At 40.5% G+C, this 17,193-nt stretch overlaps 1 protein-coding gene across 3 annotated transcripts in view; it reads left to right on the top strand.

Moving 5' to 3' along the window:
• The window catches only part of IST1 (IST1 factor associated with ESCRT-III), a 36,312-nt gene continuing 19,119 nt past the window's right edge, over nucleotides 1-17,193 (top strand). The window contains exons 1-2 of one of the 3 annotated variants that reach the window (XM_052655970.1): nucleotides 35-91; nucleotides 715-820. The gene's annotated coding sequence lies outside the window, so the exon portion shown is untranslated. Of the gene's footprint in view, nucleotides 92-714; nucleotides 821-17,193 lie in introns of all 3 variants that reach the window. The other 2 variants (XM_052655971.1, XM_052655969.1) reach the window with 2 other exon arrangements.

Raw genomic sequence — 17,193 nt, 5'->3', positions numbered from 1 at the left:
GCTGTGCTGAGGCAGAGGGAGCCGCCATCTTGGATGCTGAGTGTTGGTTCCCAAGTGCGTCTCTGCCGTTTTCACGTCCGGATTTGGCCAGGTGAGTGGGCTTTTTCAGGGTCGAGCGTCTTTGTTTTCTTCCCCACACTGCGCCCCGGGTTTATAAGTCCCTAGCCAGGGATTTGGACGATTCTGAGGTGGCAGGTGAGGAGAAACAGAATGATCCTGGGTCAGGCCGGAGGTCGGGCCGGAGGGGCTGCGGCGCGGAAGGCCGCCGAAGGCCGGGCTCGGGGGCGTGGCAGGGCCGCTAGCAGCTCGGAGACCGCTAGTCGTGGATGTATGACACCGCCAAACTTTCTTGTCCTCCCTGCTTCGAGCCGTCTCTACCCCGGGGTGGAAGTGCCGCGGCCTGGGCTTTGGCACCCGACGCGGACAGGGCCAGGCCGGCGCCCTCGGCCACTCCCCTCACCCCATCTCTTCTGGCCTAGAGAGACTTCGGTTCGGTTGTGTCCCTGGTGCTCGAGGGAGTCCGCGTCCGAGCCGGGCAGCCTCCCCTGGGCGGCGCGGCCTCCAGGGAAAGTACCTGGGGGCTCTGGGCGAAATTGCCTTTTTCTTTAGCGGAAGCAAAACGCGACCTTTGACCCCTTTCGCGGACCCCTTCTTGTGTGATGAGCGGTCTTTTGAGGAGCCTGTGGTCTTGTCCTTGCGCCCCTTCTCTTTCAGTTCTCATTGCTCCCTTTCCGCGGTGCTGCAGGTGAGAGGACTGGAAACTCGACCTGCATCAAGTTTTACAAGGATCGGGACCCAAGAGCGCCCGTTTAATAATTAGGTAATAGGAAAGAGAGTTACTTTCACTCATTGTAGTAGTAAAACTGAAATTAAGAGCTGGTCATAGTTTTTCTATTATGCTAGCGTATTCATGATTTTTCTAAACTTTTTATTATGAAAATTTAAAGCACCCATTTTCATTAACGATTATTTTCTTGCCAGTCTTGTTTCGTTTATACCCCCATTATGTATTCATTTAATAAAGTAATAGTTAATATATGTGTCGTCGTCGGCCCACCAACCCCCGCCCCGCGCAAGTAGTAGCTTTTTTGACTCCTGTACTTAGGAGAAACTTCTTTGTTTTTACAGCTTTTGTTTTTACAGCTTTCTCAGAACCCCATCTTCTGGGATAGGAGGACTTAGTAATATCCTTTTATTCGACGATAAAAGATTGTTTTGAAACCTTAATGTTAGTATTATATTTTAAAGTCACCCAGTTTCCTAAGTCTTCTCATTTTTAAAGTAATGTTACTGTTCTGTCCAGATTGATTTCATTCTTCCTGTCTTCCTTTGCCTCTGGAATTTCAATGATTGGGAGCCCCAGAATCCCCAGCTCTATATAATCTACTTAATTTAAGCTTTCATTCCTTTAAAATCATTTCCCTGGTAACTCAGCTGGTAAAGAATCCTCCTGCAGTTCAGGAGACCCCACTTCGATTCCTGGGTCAGAAGATGCGCTGGAGAAGGGATAGGCTACCCACTCAAGTTTTCTTGGGCTTCCCTAGTGGCTCAGCTGGTGAAGAATCCACCTGTGATGTGGGAGACCTGGATTCGATCACTGGGTTGGGAAGATCCCCTGGAGAAGGGAAGGGCTACCCATTCCAGTATTCTGGCCTGGAGATTTCCATGACTGTATAGTCCGTGGGGTTGCAGAGAGTCAGACACAACTGAGCGACTTTTCACTTTTCCTGTAAAATCACAATTAAGTCCCAATTGACACAAAGTCTATCCTGATTTAAAAATAGAACTAGAAGAGAGTGTAGTCTAATGAGATAATTTAAAATACAGAAAAAGTAGTATACACATGAATACTAACTTCATTATTTTATATGGTAAATATAAAAAAGATTGGGAAATTATTAAAAATGGCTACTCAATGTAGTATTAGGCAGCCATTAAAGTATAATACTAAAGACTGTAGCAGATAGGATGTTAAGTGATAAAAGAATTCACTAGTGATTGGAGTCCATGATTACAACTTTGTAAAAATATGCCTTAAGAGAAACTCTTTGTGAATGTATGCCCAACAAATTTTTTGTATTGCTTTTTATATTACTTTTATTGAAAAACAAGATAAAGGTACTGTCATAATGTCTTATGAATTTCAATATTTATAGCTCCTTCTGGAAAATCTTGATGGTCTCTGAATTCTGAAGTCTGTACTTTTCTTGTGAGTTATACATGATACTGCTGGTTTTGTGGTCTTTTATTAAATTTTCAATCTTGGTTAGTTTGGTCACTGATTTTAGTACAATTTGAAAATACAGTAAACAATGTTTCTGTACGTGAAATGGTTTTAAGAATTGGGCTGCATTATTGTGGAAATGTCTTCTAGCTTGTTTGTACTTTTATGTCACTTATTCATACCTGCAATGCCTAAATCATACCTGAATCTGTTCATATCACTTATAAGAAAGAAGTACTCAGGATAAATAATACATTTCAAATACAGTTTTCCTATATACTAAAAAATGGCATTCTGGGTACCGTAGACTGTTGCCTCCCTTCCCGGTTTGGTTCTTTTGGAGCTACAAGACTCTAAAGTTGGTTTCTTGGGACTTAATGGTCTGTTTTGCTATTTTTCAGCTACTTTAAGGTTTTCAGGATTACTGTTTCTGGGCAGCTTCACTAATTTGGGAAGCTATTCTGAGCTGCAACAGTCTCTCCCTTCTCTCTCCAAGGGTAACATGAGGAATGGCCCAATCCATGGTTTTACACTTTCCCTTATTCAGAATGGAGAGTTTATCCAGTTTTAAAAGGCTCCTGAAGCTGGGTGATGAAAGAAGGACTAGATCAGTTTGTTCCAACTTTAAAGACTGGAGTAAAATGAAGGATTTGAAAGAGCCCAGAAGAGAACATGAGGTTGCTGACCAATGTGTGGCATAATGGTGATGTAATTAAAATACTGAGAAGTAATTTAACAATCACTAGTTCATAATCCTTTTATAAGATTTATAGTTTCCTGTTTTTAAAAATTTTTGGCTGCACTTGGTCTTCGTTGCAGTGCATGGGCTTCTCGTTGTGGTGGCTTCTCTTGTGGAGTGCATGGGCTCAGTAGTTGTGGTGTTTAGGCCTAGTTGCCTCAAGGCACGTGGAATCTTCCCCACCAGACCAGGGACTGGACCTGTATCCCCTGCAACGGCAGGTGGATTCTTAACTGCTGGACCACCAGGGAAGTCCCTGTAACGTTGATGTTATAGGTGTTTATGTGTCTTACAATTGTTTTTGTGTCACTTATCCCCATTAAACTGTGAACTCCTTAAAACACTAGGGTATTACTTAAATGTCTGTTGTCTCCATTTGCTTGGCACAGTACTTGATAGAATGTGTGCAAGTGTGCGTGCTCAGTTGTATCTGACTCTTTGGGACTCCATGGACTGTAGCCTTCTAGGCTCCTCCAGGCAAGAATACTGGAGTGGATTGCCATTTACTACTCCAGGGGAACTTCTGGACTCGGGGATCAAACCTGAGTCTCCTGCATTGGCCGGCAGTTTCTTTACCATTGAACCGCCTGGGAAGCCCTACTTGATAGACACTCTCAAAAATATTTGATGAGTGGATGAATGGCAGTAAAAATCTTGAGGTACAAAATGAGTTTAGAATAAGCTCTGAATCAAATGACAGTTTTAAATTAGGCATTGGGCAGTATTAGTATGTGATAATATATATGTGTATTCACATATACATGTATTTATATGTTTTTTTCTGTATATAATTATTTGTATATGTATAAAATAGTGACTTGACCAGAATAGTTTATTAACTTTTAGGTTATTCCTAAAATTAGTATTCTGAATCATTCAGGATACAAAGTTGATGGTAGCTTTGGAAACACAAGTTCAAATCCTGAATTGGAAGAATTCCCTGGCGGTTCAGGGGTTAGGACTTGGTGGTTTTACTGCCGGGACATGAGTTGCCTCCCTGGTTGAGGAATTAAGATACTGCAAGCTTCAAGGCAGGGCCAAAAGAAAAAACAATCCTGAAATGATAATTAAATTGACCTTTTTTATTAGATAAGCTTTGAGTCTAATTTTTTTTTTACATATATTGGTAATTATTTTGGACATGTCCTAAATAAAAATAATAGTTAATACCTTGTGGTTTAGTGTCATTGTCCTTAATGATTAGTTTTTGTAGGAGTCTAATTTCTGAAAGTTGAAAACCCTCAGAACTCAAGTTGACAAAGTATTTTGGCAAATTATTTTCCTTTCCTTAAATCTAAAACAAAACTAGAGGCTGTAAGTTTGTGGAACTCAAAAAAAGACTTATTTTTAGTTAAATTTCGTATTAACATAATAAACGAGTGACAGCTTTGTACTAAGTACTGTACGAGACAGTGTGGGAATAACAGTGGAACCTTAGAAATAGTGTGTGCTTTGAGAAGAGTCAGACATGGCATACTAAAAGCAGCCGCAACCTTGAGAAGAGCTAAACTGATTACAGCTGAAATCCTCCAATGAGGTTGAAACAGTTAAAGCAAGGGAAAAAAGATGCAAATATATATTTAACTTTTTATTTTAATCCAAAAGATATAAAATTCCATGTAATAATGGTATATAACCTTTAAAAATTGTGAGCCACTGTATTGTATACCTGTAACTTATATTGTACATCAAGTATTCTTCGTTTGTTTGTTTTTTTAAATTAGCAGTTGTGGCGCTTGAGCTTAGCTGCACTGAGGCATGTGGCATCTTCTCAGACCAGGGATTGAACCTGTGTCTCCTGCATTGGCAGGCAGATTCTTAACCGCTGGACTACCAGGGAGTCCTAGTCTTCAGTTTTTAAAAAGTTCATTTATCAGCTAATCTCTATTTTAGAGTTGTTTATTTTTGGCTGTGCTGGGTCTTCATTGCTGCGCGCTGGCTTTCTCTAGCTGCAGTGAGGGGGGCTCCTCTGGTTGCAGTGTGCTGGTGTCCCGCGGCAGTGGCTTCTCTTGCAGCCGAGCATAGGCTCTAGGGCGTTTGGGCTTCAGTAGTTGTGGCACGGTGGGCTTAGTTGCCCCACAGCTTGTGGGATCTTTCTGCACCAGGGATTGAACCCATGTCCCCTGTGTTGGCAGGTGGATTCTGAACTAGTGGGCCACCAGCTACTAGCTAATAATCTATCAGCTAATCTTTAGGTGATTAGACCTTTTCTTTAAGTATGGGTCTGTTGACTGGAGTTTTACTTATTTTTTTGCCACCTTCTAGGGCTTGCAGAATCTTAGTACCCCCACCAGGAATTGACTCTGGCTCTAGTCAGTGAAAAGTGTGGCGTCCTAGCCATTGGACTGCTAGGAAATGCCCTAAAATCCACAAATTTTCATTTAATCCTCATACTAGCTTTTTGAGGGATGTTGTTGTTTTTGGACTCTAAGTCTAGTATCCTACTCTCTTGTGACCCCTTGGACCGTAGCCCGCCAGGCTCCTCCAGGCAAGAATACTGGAGTGGGTTGCCCTTTCCTTCTCCAGGAGATCTTCCTGACCCAGGGACCATGCTTGTCAGGTGGATTCTTTACAACTGAGCCATCTGGGAAGCCCTTGAGGTGTGAGGGTTCATGTAAATATCGGTGCTAAGTTTCCTTAAGTGTTTGATAGAATTTCCTTAAATGTTTAACAGAGAAGCCACTTGGGCCTGGATTTTCTTTTGGAATGGTTCTTAATTTTAGATTCAATTTTTGTCATGTATAAGGGGCAGTTATATTTTGTATTTCTTTGGAGTCAGTTTAGGAAAGAATTGCTTATTTTACTTTTTGGTTGCGCTGCGGCTTCATTGCTGCACTTGGGCTTTCTCTAGTTGCGATGAGTGGGGGCTACTTTAGCTGTGCTGCATGTACCTCGCATTGTGGTGGCTTCTCTTGTTTTGAAGGACAGGTTCCAGGCTCTTGGGCTTCAGTAGCTGCAGCATGGGGGCTCAGTAGTTGTCACTCAAGGGCCCTAGAGTGCTCAGGCTTCAGTGGTTGTGGTGCACTGGCTTAGTTGCTCCGTGGCACGTGAAATCTTCCAGACCAGGGATCAAACTCATGTCCCCTGCATTGGTAGGCAGATTCCTAGTCACTGTACCAGCAAGGAAGTCCGGCTTTTTTTTTTTTTAAATTGTAGTTGACTTACAATGTTGTGTTAGTTTCAGATGTACTGCAAAGTGATTGTCATTCATATATTTACTTTTTCAGATTATTTTCTGTTATAGGTTATTACAAATGTTGAATATCATTCCTTTATGCGTCAGTTTTGGTAAATTGCATTTCTAACAGATTTGTACATTTTGTCTCGTATTTATAGGTGTAAGTTAGAAATACGTGTGTGTACTTGTGTTTAATTGTGTCTGACTCTATGATCCCATGAAATGTAGCGCTTCAGGCTTCTCTGTCCATGGAATTTTCCAGGGAAGAATACTGGAGTGGGATGCCATTTCCTACTCCAGGGACTCTTCGTAACCCACATCTCTTGGGCTCCTGCATTGGTAGGTGGGTTCTTGACCGCTGCATCATTTGGGAAGCCCAAGTTAGTAATAATGTCCCTTTTAATATTTATAGGCCCTGTAATGATATGCCTCTTTTTCAGTCCTGATACCGGTAATGTGTGTGTCCCCGCCACTTCCGTCCTTCCTCTTTCCAAAGAACCTGTGTTTGATTTCATTGATTTTCCTCTTTTTAGTTTCATTGGTTTTTACCTTTTAATTGTTTCTTTCTGCTTGCTTTGGGTTAATTTTTCTCTTTTTACAGTTACTTGTGGAAGCTTAGTTTACTAATTTGAGACCTTTCTTTTTGGGGCCGGGGGCAGGAAGTAGAAAAGTATAACTTTATTGCTTTGTCAGGCAAAGAGAGAGACACCAGGCTTCTGCCTCGAAAAACTGCCCCTCAGACCTTCCTTCTTTTCTAATGTGAGCATTTAAAGTTGTAAAACTTCCCCAAGCACTGCTTTAGCTTCACACACACATTTTGATGTTATATTTTAATTTTCATTTTCTTGCAGTTTAAACTTTAAAAAATAATTTCCACTTGAAACTTCCTCTTTGGCATGTATTATTTAGAAGTATAGTGTTTAATTTACAAGTGTTTGGAGATATTCTGTTATCTTTCTTATTACTGATTTTAGGTTAATTTCCATTGCAGTTAAAGAATATACCTTGTGTGACTTCACTTCAGTTCTGTTTAATTTGTTAGAGCTTGTTTTGTAACCCAGGATGTGGTCTATGTTCATAAATGTTCCCTGTAGATTGCTGTGTTGAGTGGAGTGTTCTGTAAATGTCAGTGAGATATAGTTGGTTATTATTGGTGTTCAGTTCTGTACTCTTGCTGATATTCTGTCTGCTAGTTTAAGAAATTTCAAAGGGAAATATGTTGAGGTGTCCAACTACAGTTAAGGATTTGTTTCTTTGTCCTGTCCTGTCTTTTGTTGTTCCTTGTATTTTGAAGCTTTATTGTGCATTCACTATTAGGTTGCATTCACTATTAGGTTGTTACATTTTCTTTTTGAATTCACCCTTCTGTGATTATATAATATCCCTTTGAATCCCTAGATTTTCTTGCTGAAGTCTACTTTGTCTAACAGTATAGCCCCTTCAGCTTTTTTTAAAGTTGAAGTATTATTGATATATCTTTTTATTAGTTTCAGGTGTACAGCATAATGATTTGATATTTGTATGTATTGCAAAATGATTACCGCATTAAGTTTTTGTTGTTCAGTCTCTAAGTTGAGTCCATCTCTTTGCGACACCAGGCTTCCTTGTCCTCCATCTCCTGGAGTTTGCGCAAATTCATGTCCATTGAGTCACTGATGGCATCAGTAAGTCTAGTTAACATCTGTCACCATACATAGTTACAGTTTTTTCCTCTTTTGATGAGAACTTTTAAGATTCATCCTCTTGGGATTTCCCTGGCAATCCCGTGGTTAAGACTCTGCATTTCTATTGCAGGGGGTGCAGGTTCAATCTCTGGTCGGGGAACTTAAGATCCCGCATCCCACAGGCCTGGCAGCAGGGCCAAAAAAATGAAAAAGAAATTTTTTTTTCTTAGTAGCTTTGTAATTTGTTGTTGTTCAGTTTCTCAGTTGTCTCTGACTCTGTGACCCCTTGGACTGCAGCACGCCAGGCTTCCCTGTCCTTCACCGTCTCCCAGAGCTTGCTCAGACTCATGTCCATTTGAGTCGGTGATGCCGTCCAACCATCTCGTCCTCTGTCGTCCCCTTCTCCTGCCCTCAATCTTTCCCAGGATCAGGATCTTTTCTAATGAGTTAGTTCTTCGCATCAGGTGGCCAAAATATTGGAGCTTCAGCATCAGTCCTTCCAATGAATATTCAGGGTTGATTTCCTTTAAGATTGACTGGTTTGATCTCCTTTCTCCAAGGGACTCTGAAGAGTCATCTGCAACCCCACAGTTCAAAATATGTAATACAGTATTAATCATAGTCACCATACCACATTGTACATAACATCCCATGACTCATTTACAGTATTTTATAACTGGAAGTTTGTAATGAAATGGGTGGAGGGGGTTGAAAGGTACAACTTTCAGCTTTATTTTGACTACTGTTTGCATGATATACTTTTTTTCATCCTATTAACCTTTTTACATTATCGATGTGAATTTAATCTTGGCCGTAGTTTGGTCATTTTTTGGACCATCTGGTAAGCCTAGTTAACATCTGTCACCATACATAGTAACAATTCTGACAATCTGTTTTTTAAATTGTCATGTTTAGATAATTTCTACTTATGTAATTTTAGTATACTTGAATTTAGGTCTACCACTTTACTCTTTGTTTTATGTTTTTCATTTCTCTTTCTGCTTGCATGCCTTATCTTGGGTTATTTGAACAATTTAGTCATCAAGTTTAAAACTTGTCCAGCTTTTTAGTCTTTTTTCGATATAGTATGTTTTACTAGTCAATCTAGGAATTACAGTGGACATACTTAATTTTTCACAATCTACTTAGTATGTTATCACTTCTTGTGGAATATATTAATAGAAATATCATGTAGGTCCCTTTACCTTGCTCCCTACCCGTTTATACTATTATGTTGTGGTTATCTTATGTATTATGTTTACATGTGTTGAAAAAAACCCATCAGTGTTGTTCGTTTTGCTTTTAACTGTCAAATGCATTTTAAGAGGCTGAAGAGAACAGTCATCTGTTGTACTTACCCAGATATTTGCCATTTCTGTAATGTAAGATATAAATATTTGCCATTTCTTCCTTTATTTTAGTGTTCCAAGTTTTCTTATTAATGTTCTCTCATCTGAGAGTGACTTGTGTGTGTGCTGAGTAGTATCCGACTCTTTTCGACCTAATGGACTATAGCCTACCAGGCTCCTTTGTCCATGGGAGTTTGCCAGCAAGAATACTGGAGTGGGTTGCCATTTCCTTCTCCAGAGGGTATTCCTGACTCAGGGATGGAAGTTGCATCTCCTGTGTCTCCTGCATTGGAAGGTAGATTCTTTACCACTGAACTACCTGGAAAAACCAGAGAATGATTCATTCCCCCTGTATTTCTGAAGGGTATTTTCACTGGGTATAGAATTCTGGGTTGACAGTTCTTCTCTGGTCATACTTCCTTTTGGCCTCTGTGGTTTCTGATGGGAAGTGTTATTATTTGAATAGATGATCTGTAGGTAATGTGTTTTTCTTTGGCCGCTTGCAGTATTTTAAAAATTTGTCTTTGGTTTTCAGCAGTTTGATTAAGTTGATTCTGAGCATACATTTCTTTGGGATTATTCAGTTCAGAGCGTTCTGAGTTTTTCAGCCTGTAGGTTTATTTATTTTGCTAAATTTGGAGAGTTTTCACCCAATATGTTTCCAAAAGTTTTTGGGTACCAAACTGTTTCTCCCATCCGTCTGAGATTCTGATGATGCAATGTTAGACCCTTTGCTATTTCTACAGATATATGAGACTGATCACTTTTTTCAGTGTCTTTTTAAAATCTCTTTTTCATATTGAATACTTAGTATTGATCTATGTTCAAGTGCATTGGCACTTTCCATTGTTATTTCCTTTCTGCTATCCAGCCCATAGAGTGAGTTTTTAACATTTTTAAAAAACAGATTTTATTTATTTTTGACTGTGCTGGGTCTTTAATGCTGGGTTGGCTTTTCCCTAATTGAGGCAAGCGGGGGCTGCTCTCTTGTTGCTGTGTGGGAACTTCTCATTGAGGTGGCTTCTTTTGTGGTGGAGCACAGGCTCTAGAGCATGCAGGCTTCAGTAGTCTCAGTTCCCCAGCCCTAAAGCACAGGCTCAATAGCTGTGGTGCACAGGTTTAGTCGCTCTGTGGTATATGGGATCTTCCCAAGTCAGGGATCAAACCCATGTCTCTTGCATTGACAAGCAGATTCTTTACCACTGAGCCACCAGAGAGACTCCTCTTTTGATGATTGTGTTTTTCAGTTCTAAAGTTTGTTTCCTCAGGAATTCCCTGGTGATCCAGTGGTTCTGACTCAGTGCTTTCACCGCCAGGACCTGGGTTTAGGGGCTGGGTTTGATCTCTGTTCGAGGAATGAAGATCTCGCAAGGTGCACAGAGGGCCAAAAAAAATTGTTTCCTCTTGATGTTTTTTGTTTCTTTACTGAGATTTTCTAGTCATTCAAGAGTATTTGCCCTTACTTGTTGCAGTGTTTTCTAAATTTTTTTTTTAATTGAAGTGTGGTTGAATTGTTGAAATATTTTTACAGTAGCTGCTTTGTCGATTAATTCCAAGAACTGTATGATCTCAGCATTGATGTACGTTGATTGTTTTTTTCTGTGAGTTGACTTTACTGATTTGGTGTATTTCACTCAGTCTGTCCCCACCAGGGATCCTCTTTCTGGCTTCTCAAGACAGGACTAGAGAGTTGAGCTTCTCTTGCTATTCATACTTTCCTGTGTCAGTGCTCACTTCTGGTTTCAGACTGCCTTGCATCTAGGAAGTACCAGAGGGGAAAACTGATAAACTCACTGCCACTTTATTGGTGTATCAAATTTGTTAGATCTAGTTTCTGGCTTCTTTGGTTTTGTGTAAAAATCAAGTCTTTGGCTGGATATTTTCTGTTTTCACATACTTTTTTCTCCCCTCTGATCTGTATCCCTGGAGTCTCATTCTGTGTACTGTGTATGTGGGCCCGTTTGCTTCCTGGCTTCCAGTTAAGGGATAGATGGACTTGCAGGAGGAATGAGGTGTGAATTGTCTGTGCCTCCACCAGTGTAATTCTTTGCTGGTGGCCCTTTGTGGATAGCTACCCTCCCCAGGTTCCACGTCTTCATCTTGCCCATTCAGGCCTAGATGTATTTATGGTTCTGGGGCAATTCATTATCCTTTGTTCTTTTCTTTAAATGTTACCCACATCTTTATAAGTAGTATCTTTATTGAATTCTCCTCACTTTAACCAGGTGTGGATACTGTGTGTTTCTAGCTGGTACCCTGATTGTTAGACTCCTTTAAAGGGGCCTTATGATTTTGCTTTTGTAAATCTGAGAGATGTTATTCCTGAATCATAAGATTAGTAATTTAGGTTTATTTTTATCTACTTTCTGTAGTAGGTTTACAGTAGGGTTTTGGGGGGAGAGAACGTCTCTCCTCACATTCCCAGCCAAAAGATTCACTGTGAAATATAGACCTCTTTGGGATTTTCAACTTCCTTGACAATGTTGGATTTATATTTGTAGCATAAAACATTCAGTTCTTCTTTCAGGAAATTTTAGCACCTAAGTCCCTGATCATGTGATTGTTTGGGTTCCTTTTGTTCCCATGCTGTTTGAGCATGGTCCCAAACTAGCATTTGTGGATGTTGACCCATCTTTGACAAATATGTGAAATAGAGGTGTCTTTATACCCTCCAGAGTTTTTTCATGTTACTAAAGCTACCCTTTATTACCTGTCTCTCTGTGATGTGTCTTTCAGTGTCTAGCCACTTTAGTTACCCATTCTGATAATGTTTACTGAGGAGTTAACATTTTACTTTTCTAAGGAGGCAAATGAATTTATTTATATTACTTGTTTTTTGATAGAAATTCCAAATTACATCTGAGGTAGATTTGGTTTTAGTGTTAGTCCAAATTCCTTAGATTTGAAGAGTTTACATATAGGTGTTGACTAAAAAATATGCACAGCTTGAGAGTTGCTGGTTAAGTTTTGTTTGGGGCAGAATGAGGACTGCAGTCCAGGAGACAGCACCTCAGTTCTGAGAGACTGTTCTAAGGAGGCAGGAGGGGAAATGAGGCTATGAACAGGTTTCTAACAAAGGGAACAGGCAGTTTGAACATCAGAGATGAGGTTATCAAGTTAAGGAGTTTTGCATTCTGTGTGTGGGAGGAGGCAAGCCTCTGGATTCACTGAATTCATTCCTTTCATATGCACCTCATCTACCCAGAGCTAAATTGTTTCCTTGTTCACCTGAAGGAGTGGCAGATGGCTGCTTTTTTGTATCAACACCCCCCCTCCCCGCCCAGCAGTCATCGTTGGGGGGGTGGCAGCATCTGTTGGATGGCAGTTTCCAGAGCCCTCATTCGCATTTGGAGGCCAGAAATCGCTGATGGCCATGGCCGTGACATTTCTTGTTTATTGTTAGGGCAGGAAGTATTTTCATTTCCTAGCTCCTCCCCATGGTAATAGTTCTTCTCTGTATTCTTGCCACCTCTCCTTAATCTCTTCAGCTTCTGTTAGGTCCATACCATTTCTGTTCAAAGTGTCCATCTTTGCATGAAACTATACAAAAAACTATACAAAAAAGATCTTCATGACCCAGATAATCACAATGGTGTGATCACTCACCTAGAGCCAGACATCCTGGAATGTGAAGTTAAGTGGGCCTTAGGAAGCATCACTACAAACAAAGCTAGTGGACGTGATGGAATTCCAGTTGAGCTATTTCAGATCCTAAAAGATGATGCTGTGAAAGTGCTGCCCTCAATTTGCCAGCAAATTTGGAAAACTCAGCAGTGGCCACAGGACTGGAAAAGGACAATTTTCATTGCAATCGCAGAGAAAGGCAATGCCAAAGAATGCTCAAACTACTGTACAATTGCACTCATCTCACACGCTAGTAAAGTAATGCTCAAAATTCTCCAAGCCAGGCTTCAACAGTACGTGAACCATGAACTTCCAGATGTTCAAGCTGGTTTTAGAAAAGGCAGAGGAACCAGAGATCAAATTGCCAGCATCCATTGGATCATCAATAAAGGAAGAGAGTTCCAGAAAAACATCTACTTTTGCTTTATTGACTGTGCCAAAGCCTTTGACTATGTGGACCACAACCAACTGTGGAAAATTCTGAAAGAGGTGGGAATACCAGACCACCTGACCTGCTGAGAATTCTGTATGCAGGTCAGGAAGCAACAGTTAGAAGTGGACATGGAACAACAGACTGGTTCCAAATTGGAAAGGGCTGATAAACGTCAAGGCTGTGTATTGTTACCCTGCTTATATAACTTATATGCAGAGTACATCAAGAGAAACACTGGGCTGGAGGAAGCACAAGCTGGAATCAAGATTGCTGGGAGAAATATCAATCACCTCAGATATGCAGATGACACCACCCTTATGGTAGAAAGTGAAGAGGAACTAAAAAGCCTCTTGTTGAAAGTGAAAGAGGAGAGTGAAAAAGTTGGCTTAAAGCTCAACATTCAGAAAATGAAGATCATGGCATCCGGTCCCATCACTGCATGGGAAATGGATGGGGAAACAGTGGAAACAGTGTCAGACTTTATTTTTAGGGGGCTCCAAAATCACTGCAGATGGTGACTGCAGCCATGAAATTAAAAGATGCCTACTTCTTGGAAGAAAGCTATGACCAACTAGACAGCATATTAAAAAGCAGAGACATTACTTTGCCAACAAAGGTCCATCTAGTCAAAGCTATGGTTTTTCCAGTAGTCATGTACAGATGTGAAAGCTGGACCATAAAAAAAACTGAGAACTGAAGAATTGATGATTTTGAACTGTGGTGTTGGAGAAGACTCTTGAGAGTCCCTTGGACGCAAGGAGATCAAGCCAGTCAATCCTGGTTTGGAAGTCAGTCCTGAATATTCATTGGAAGTACCGATGCTGAAGCTGAAACTCCAGTACTTTGGCTACCTGATGCAAAGAGTTGATTCATTGGAAAAGATCCTGTTGTCGGGAAAGATTGAAGGCGGGAGGAGAAGGGGATGACAGAGGATGAGATGGTTGGATGGCATCACCGACTCAATGGACATGAGTTTGAATAAACTTCGGGAGGTGGTGATGGACAGAGAGGCCTGGCATGCCGCAGTCCATGGAGTTGCAGAGTCAGACATGACTAAGCGACTGGTCTGAATTGAACCCCATGGTGATAAATTCGACCATATTTGGGAGACATTTCATGACCTTTTTTTTTTTTGTCCCATGGTGCTGGGAGGCTCATCCCAGATCAGGTAAAACATCTTTGTTGATAAAGTCACTCCAGGTGTTAATTTCCTAATCAATGGAATTGGGCCCATTTATAAATAAAAAAAGTCTCTGTATATAGGATCCAGGAATTATTTCCCTTGTTGCCTCTTCCCATACCTAGAATCACACTATTGCAATTATTCTGTTATAAATGTGATCTATTTCTTCAAGATGTTTAGTTATCATTAATTTGGATGAAGGCCTGATTATGCATCATGTAGTACAGAAGACAGCAATCTTAAAAACACATTATAAGTAATAACAGTTAATAACGTGATTAACGTTTCAGATAGGGATTTAAGCCATGAGCTTTCAGAACCAAATCATCTTCCTAAAACAGCACCCATTAGAGGATTCATCTGGTATATAAACACAGCATTCAGTTTGAATTATAGCACAGGTGCCCTTTCGAGATGCTGTAAGGATAGTAAGGGCCATATGATTTTGTAAGACAGCTTTTCTTATCACAGAGACCTCAATTTTGTGGGCTAATAGCCTGGTTGCATTAACCATATAATGCCTTTTGAGTGAATTTTGGTGAGAAATAACATTTTCCAGTCCTACAGAAGGTGGAAAAATAGCTGCTAAGTGATCATACCAGTGAAATAGAGATCTCTTGGTCCATCAAGTTCATATTGATGGTAAATTTGCTGGAGTCATATCTAAGTTTGTACATAAGTGGCCTTGAACCCAAGGGAATCCTAAAGTATACCTTCCTAGCCAGTCTGGTGGAAGCCAGGGTCATAGATTGGACCCACAAAGGCCATTTAGTTCTGTTAGGTGTATTTCTGGTTTTCTGACCCAATCTGTGCCATATCAATCACTGTCTTTTACGAGAAATGGTACATTGTTACATGGTACAGTTTTCATAAGACAGCCTAATTTTCTAGTGCTATTAGGTTGATTATCTTTGGTATGATTTAATTGTTCTCAGCATAAGGGTGGCCTTTAGGATAAACGACCATAGCCTGGTATTAGCCAGATAAACCCATCCCATAACTGAGGAAGCATCCCTCTTAATAGTCTAGAGTTTACTTTTTCTTTTTTTTTTTTGACTAGGATTTAATCTGTTGCTCTTACTGAGCTTGAGTAACCTTAAGGGAAAATTCATATTTATGGCCAGGGTCAGAATAAATATGTTTGTTTGGCCAAATGAGTTGGTCTTATTTAATGATTATCAGTAGTAGCCCAGACAGAGCTATAATTCCTTTCTTCTAAAATAAACTGTGTAAGAGCCAGCCAATCAGAGCCTTGGAGGGGAGAAACCCACCAAGTTAAACTAGAGGTACTGGATACAGGTAATTGACCACAACCCAGCAGTATGATTGATTTATAAAATTTGCATAAGATCATGCCCATGATAGAAAAACATTTGATTCATGTGTAAGAGTCCAAAAAACCAGGACGAAAACGTAATGAACAATTGTACGAATCAGATCCAGATCTTGGATCAGCTGTCTACTTCTTATGTCATCGTCTTCACCGAAAAATTGATGCTTTCGAACTATGGTGTTGGAGAAGACTTCAGAGTCCCTTGGACAGCAGGGTGAGCAAATCAGTCAGTCCTAAAGGCAATCAACCCTGAGTATTTATTGGAAGGACTGATGCTGCAGCTCTAATACTTTGGCCACCTGATGCAAAGAGCCGGCTTATTAGAAGAGACCCTGATACTGGGAAAGGTTGAAGGCAGGAGGAGAAAGGGATGACAGAGGTGGTGGATGGCATCACGAACTCAATGGGCATGAGTTTGAGAAAGCTCCTGGAGATGGTGAAGGACAGGGAAGCCTGGCGTGCTGCAGTCCGTGGGGTTGCAAACAGTCGGACGTGACTGAGTAACTGAACAACAACAATGGCCTGGGGCATATCTTGTGGTTTTGTTTATGGTTTTATAATTAAACAAGCCTGCTTCATTGAACACTGTTCCAATAGCTTTTTTTAACTTACAGTGGCCTTCCAAAGTTTCCTAGGTTTCCTTCTCTATTTATAGTCCCCTACTGGGACTTCTGCAACTACTTGTATAACTATCTTCTATCGCTATCACTGTTGTTTATTTAGATTTTGAATTCAGATGCACTTAGATTTTATTCTGAACTCTTAACCACTTAGTTGCTGGCTGATCTTGGGCGAGTGCCTGGTAGAGTAAATGACAGCCCTAGTTACTGTTTTTTCTGCCTGTCTTTCTGCTTCCCATCTATCTCTGGTTATGAATGCCTTCGGAACAAGGATACCGTATGGATCTAGGCAGCACAGAACCTACTGTAGCACCTGACATCTTAGTTTTGAATTGATGTTTTCAGTTTAGGATTATGAGGCAGGTGGCATAGACTGTCATTGATGTCATACTTCAGCTGTACTGAGCTTGTGTTTCAGAAAACTTCTCGTTCTCTCTGGTACCTGGATTTTACATGCATCACTCCCTCTGCCTGAGATAGTCACACCGTGTTTTTTACTTTATGAATTTTTTTTGTCCTTCAGGGTTTGGCTTAGGCTTTTCCTTCTCCCTAGAAAGAATTCTGTAACATCCCTGAGTAGGTTACATGTCTTTTCTGTAGAGTAGGTTTCTTAATCTTGACACTTCATGTTTTGGGCTAGATATTTTTTTGTTTGGGGCAGAGGCATGGTCCTGTTCATTGTAGGATGTTAGCATCTCTAGATGCCTACTATATATGCTAGTAGCATCTTCTCCAATCATAACAACCCAAAAAGTCTTCATTCATTGCCAAATGACTGTGGGCAAAATCATTTTCAGTTGACAACTCCTCTAGAGGTATAGTTCTTAGCAAATAGTATTGTAATTG

This window comes from Budorcas taxicolor, chromosome 18, assembly GCF_023091745.1.
Source record: "Budorcas taxicolor isolate Tak-1 chromosome 18, Takin1.1, whole genome shotgun sequence".
Classification (NCBI taxonomy): Eukaryota; Metazoa; Chordata; class Mammalia; order Artiodactyla; family Bovidae; genus Budorcas; species Budorcas taxicolor.
This window is presented reverse-complemented; position numbering and strand designations above follow the sequence as displayed.